The sequence below is a fragment of the Hypomesus transpacificus genome, chromosome 11 (genome assembly GCF_021917145.1).
Source record: "Hypomesus transpacificus isolate Combined female chromosome 11, fHypTra1, whole genome shotgun sequence".
NCBI classification, from domain to species: Eukaryota; Metazoa; Chordata; class Actinopteri; order Osmeriformes; family Osmeridae; genus Hypomesus; species Hypomesus transpacificus.
In genome coordinates this window covers 16,964,484-16,970,664 of record NC_061070.1, presented here as the reverse complement: position 1 = coordinate 16,970,664, position 6,181 = coordinate 16,964,484, and positions in this window count along the sequence as shown.

Sequence of the window (6,181 nt, the reverse complement as noted above, 5' to 3'; positions counted from 1 at the left end):
ATCAGACCCCATACAAGCTTTCCCCTGAAAAAGGAGTAAAGAGAGAATGTAAGAAAGAATGCATGTGAAGAGGCCTACTGTGGATGAATCCATTCTTCCATGGGCTATTGGCTGAGGTATCCAGCCAGCCTGTCTATCTAGGCTTCCTATTGGCTGGGGCGTCCTGCCTGTCTGTCTATCTAGGCTTCCTATTGGCTGTGGCGTCCTGTCTGTTTATCTAGGCTTCCTATTGGCTGAGGTATCCTGCCAGCCTGTCTATCTAGGCTTCCTATTGGCTGTGGCGTCCTGTCTGTTAATCTAGGCTTCCTATTGGCTGGGGCATCCTACCTGTCTGTCTATCTAGGCTTCCTATTGGCTGGGGCGTCCTGCCTGTCTGTTTATCTAGGCTTCCTATTGGCTGTGGCGTCCTGTCTGTTTATCTAGGCTTCCTATTGGCTGAAGTATCCTGCCAGCCTGTCTATCTAGGCTTCCTATTGGCTGTGGCGTTCTGTCTGACTCTTCCTGGTGCTGACACACACGTAATAGCCCTGATTCATCTGCCATCGCTCTGCATGGCTGTGTATGCTGTGTATGCTTGACTGAGTGCACACAGTGACACGATATGCTTGACATGACATGCTTGACATGACACTGCGTATAAACACACGTGAAAAATGTTCATGTTATGGCTGACGGTATTCTTTGAACGGCGGGGAGATGTATGGGCTGGGCTATCAGGACCTGTGTGAAAACTGTCACTGTGTTACAGACACGCAAGCACTCTCACACTCAGGGTTTGAATTACGGGGGGGGCTTGGGGGGGTTTGACCCCCCATAATTAAGACTTGAACCTCCCCAAAAGAGGTAAAAACAAAAGGTTGAGGGGGGGACGATTTTTTTTTTATCGTTCTTACGTCTAATTGTAAATATTACTTTACTCCCTGGACAAGAAGATGACCCCCCCTGATTATCATTGTATAATTAGCACTCTGATCACCCTCCGATCAGGAGTTAGTGTGGACGCAGAGGCACTGACAGTGGACAGAGATCGGACACACACCGACTGAAACACGTACAGCAGAGACAGTTGCGTGACCCCAACTTGACACTGTGCTCTGTTGCTTAGTAACTCACCAGTTTGGCACAGTGCTGAAGACTGTGTGTACTTCTCTGTCCATCAAGTTACCGCAGCTCTGGTTTAGTTTGGTAGTATTCCCTACCTCTGATAAAAAATAATGCATTTACTAAGCAGATGTTTACCTTAAAGCAACTCCTGGTACAGTGGGAGGGGGGGGGGGGGGGGGGGGGGCGGGGTGGGGCGGGGGTTAGTTTGAACCTGCCACCTCTTGGCTTGCAGTCAAAGGCTCTGTCACTGAGCTACACCCACTCCTGATGTGTTTATGATGCTCATTCACTGTGTTCGCATCAGAATAGCTGCTGGTAACTTGTGCAAATTGGCTGTCAGGGCTCCAGGTGCTTTCCATGTTCACCAGACCTCCATCATCCTGCCAGGCAGCCCGGCTCCAAGCTGACCCCAAGGCGAGGGGTCAAGGTCACCTGGCAGATGGCTGTTTTCACCAGTTTGAAGTTGTTCCTGATGGAGACTTTTTTCTCCTTCTCTGTTTATCTGTCTTGCGTCTGCTCTCTCTCACTCTCTCTCTCTCTCTGTCTCTCTCTCTCTCTCTCTCTCTCTCTTTCTCTCCTTCTCTCTCTATCTCTCTTTTTTTCTTTAGCTCTCTCTCTCGCTCTAACACTTTCTCTCTCTCTCTTTCTCTTGCTCTGGCAATCCCTCCCCCCCCTCTCTCACTCATCGCTTCATATTGATCGCAGTTACAGGCGTCCCTGTTTAACCCTCCTACCTCTCTCTCTCTTTCTCCCTCTTTCTCAGTTTTCAGACATGCACCTTAAACAAACAGTGGTATCCTGAACAGGCAGGCCAAGTCGAGGCCTCACAAGTCTTATGTCACAGGTGCTGCCTATGCACTGAATGTGAGTCTTAGTTTGCCCCACCCAACCCTGTGATATACTGCAGATTCTGTGTGCTTTACTTTGCCAGGGATCATACTGTTGACGCCACCATAGTGTGGTCATATGGATACAACAGTATTCTCTAAAATGGTTGCGTAAGTCTGTTTGTAGAGACAGTATTGTACTGCTGTTGTCATGGATGTGTTCTCAATACAAACTGGATAGTGCTGCTCCTGCATGTGAACTAGTAGGAAAGGGTGTTCTTTCTTTAAAATGTCCCTATCTCATCTGCTTCCTAAGACTCTCATTCTAATCTGGCATCGATTTTACACGTGTCTGATTTTTAAGTTGGAAAAGTAAAGTTGTCTAACTGCTCGACAGTTTATTGTTTCACATGTACAGAACTATGGATTTTTCTATTTCTATCTCCAGTTGCCCGGTTGTCACGTCATGCGATACAAAACAACAAATATCTGTTTTATCTTATCTGTGCGTATGGATTTATTAGACATGTAGACAGATACAGGTGGTGGTAGACAGATACAGGTGGTGGTAGACAGATACAGGTGGGGGTAGACAGATACAGGTGGTAGACAGATACAGGTGGTGGTAGACAGATACAGGTGGTGGTAGACAGATACAGGTGGTAGACAGATACAGGTGGTAGACAGATACAGGTGGTGGTAGACAGATACAGGTGGTGGTAGACAGATACAGGTGGTAGACAGATACAGGTGGTAGACAGATACAGGTGGTGGTAGACAGATACAGGTGGTGGTAGACAGATACAGGTGGGGGTAGACAGATACAGGTGGTAGACAGATACAGGTGGTGGTAGACAGATACAGGTGGTAGACAGATACAGGTGGTGGTAGACAGATACAGGTGGTGGTAGACAGATACAGGTGGTAGACAGATACAGGTGGTGGTAGACAGATACAGGTGGTGGTAGACAGATACAGGTGGTAGACAGATACAGGTGGTAGACAGATACAGGTGGTAGACAGATACAGGTGGTGGTAGACAGATACAGGTGGTGGTAGACAGATACAGGTGGTGGTAGACAGATACAGGTGGTAGACAGATACAGGTGGTAGACAGATACAGGTGGTGGTAGACAGATACAGGTGGTGGTAGACAGATACAGGTGGTGATAGACAGATACAGGTGGTGGTAGACAGATACAGGTGGTAGACAGATACAGGTGGTGGTAGACAGATACAGGTGGTGTCCTGGGGACAGTAGGACCCTTCAGACAGCACTGCTCAACCTACATGTGACACGCATGATAGATAGAGGAGGAGCAGGGTTGCCAGAACATGTCTATTTCAGTCCTCCATTGTTCAGAGTTCAGTCATCACTAGCGGAGAGTCAACAGTGAGACTGTTGACCCCCCCCCCCCCCAGTCCACTCACAAAAGAGTGGGATTTATGGGTAAAAAACACAGCGCATATGTTTCCTCTCTCTCTCAGCACCCAGCCTTCCAGGGTAAACCACACATCTCTGGACACTCACTCACACACACACACCAACACACACGCACACATCTCTGCACTCTCTCACACACACACATCTCTGCACAATCCGGGGGAACGGATTTCGCGTTCTACAGTCAGAACCAAGATGTTCTTGTTTGAAAGTGAAAACTCAGGGCGTTAGTGGTGTCTGAGAGGAAGGTGAGACGGAGATATACGTTTCATTGACAGACAAAACGTTGCTTCTTCTGAAAGACAGTTACAGGTAAAGCTGGTCTGGATTCCTTGATGATTATCTTGATAATATCAACATTCTGTTATGAGCAACCGGTCTCACTTCTTCAATCTCTCTGGCTTTCTCTTTCTCTCTCTTTCTCTCTCTTTCTCTCTCTTTTTTCTCTCTCTCTCTCTTTCGCTCTCTCTCTCTCTCTCACACACACACACACTCTTTTCTTGTTTCGTTGGGTCAGATCCAAAATGTCAACTTTGAACGTGTGACTCTACCTCCCTAAAGACACACGTACAGTTGACATTAAGAATGTTCGACAAGACATACTTAGACAGGCATGTCATGCTGCCATAGCAACCGTCGTCGGAGACGTCAAACCTCTGTCCACACCCTCCGTGAGACCCACAACCTCCTGCATGAAGAATGCCTCTCCTCGCCCAAGACTGAAGATGATGAGCTGGTCCTATGATCTATATAGGTTTAGGAAGGGACTTTATTACAAGTCGACATGTAGACATTGGCTTTGTACAATCTATAAATAGCAGCATGAGCCAACAGCAAACAGTGTTTTAGTCCTCTGGTGCTGCCTAGCAGGGAAACAGAGCCAGCCTGAGAGACCCAGGGAAGTTTGGAGTTGGCAGTAACCATGGCGACAGCATGGTAGATCCCATCGACCTTTGAGTGGAGTGGTAGTCGATCAGCAGCATGTGACACTGAACACCTGGTCACCTGTACGAGGCATCTAAGGAGGGCCGTAGGGCTCACACACACACACACACACGCACACACACACGCACACGCACACATACACGCACACACACACACACACACACACACACATACAAGATGTCTGTGACCAGCCTGTGAAATCAGCCGGTATGATTCAGAAGATTCAGTGAACTGGAAACCTTTGTGATGTCACAGTGTTTTCCAAGGTAGGTTTGTCTCGCTCAGTTAGAGGGCCAGCCTGCCCTCAAGCCTCATAGATCATAGAGCCCAGTCTCGTTTCAACTCTGATTCTTTATAACACACTGTTATGATGTCTGGAAATGAATAAAAAAGCTGTCATTGACATGAGTCGTATTTTAAAAGAGAAACAAGTCAGTGATCAGCGAGGTGCTATAAGTAGGACTCCTCTGAGGTCCACGGTGTTTCAGCCTGTGAAAGCTCTGCTTTCTCTGTAAACAGCTAGTGTTTTCTCTCACACACAGTTGAGGGGCCTTTAGTCTGAGATGCCGTGAAGATTAGGTAGCCTGGCCCTTCCCCTCTCCACATCCACAACCTCAGCTACAATACCCAACTATTTATAGATTCAGGACACGCGAGAGAGCCAGACCTTGGTAAGAGAGAGAGAGAGCCCAAGCTTGGTTAACCTCGAGTTTTTCAATCCCCCTTTCCACTTGGCTTACCGCTGCTCAAGACAGGAATTGTGCGTGTGTGTGCGTGTAATCAGCTGACCTTTGGGTCAGTGCGACATGTTGATATGCGACGTGATGTTGTGTTTCCAGTCTATTGTGTGGGAGTGAAGTGCTTCTGTGAACTGGTTTGTTGTTTTCAGCAGTCAGGGCTGCCTGGCTTCCCTTTCCTTAATTTCTCCCTTACTCTTTCATCCGTCCCTGAGCTGAGCCCCACCCTGGGCTTATCCTTCCACACTGCTGATGCTTGGACAGAAGGGACATTTCATACACAGATGTGATGTGACATTAAATAGTTCAACAACAACAACAAAAATCAAGTAATCCAGCCCCTACATTTTGTATAGATTTTTTTGTTCATGCTTTATTGGCCAGTGAAGGTATGAGGTAGACATGAAAGGGCAGGAGAGAGAGAGAGAAACACATGCATGGACTGGCCCAGGTCGGGTTCGAACCCTGACCAATACTATGAGATACATGCACATGCCACCACCATATCCCCAACATGAATAAACCAAACGACCACACGATTCCTTCATCTGACTGCACACCCCAGGGCCACCTCAACATGCTAAAACAACATCATCCAGTTGCAGGACTTCATAGCTGAACTACGGCGGTGCCATTATGGGTCTGCGGCTTCGTCAAGCTTGCACAGACACGGGCCACATGGCAGGATATCCCCAGGCCAGGCCAACAGCCCCGCCCTTCCCGGTTGATGTGTCTTCCAACCCAGAAGAAGAGTTCTTCATCCTGATGTCACTTCCTCTCCCCCACCCCCCTCCCCTCGAGGCGAGGTCACCATAGCCGCCGGCTGCAGACCCAGCAGGATATTCTGTGTCTAGACTTCCTGTTTGGTGTCCCAGGGCGATGTGACGACATCTCAGGACGCACGGATGTTTACTTTAGAGGCCGAAGCCATCAGGAGGCATAAACAGCTGACAGGGTACAAACCCGATGGAGATTAAATGACTCGATAAACAAACAGTTACAGAACATCAGAAGCACATCTATATTAGCCACACAATAAGGGTGGGATGAATCAGAGTTTGCTAGCGATGTAGTGGTTTATGGATGGAAAAGTGTGGTTGAGTGTAACTGCAAAGCACTCAATG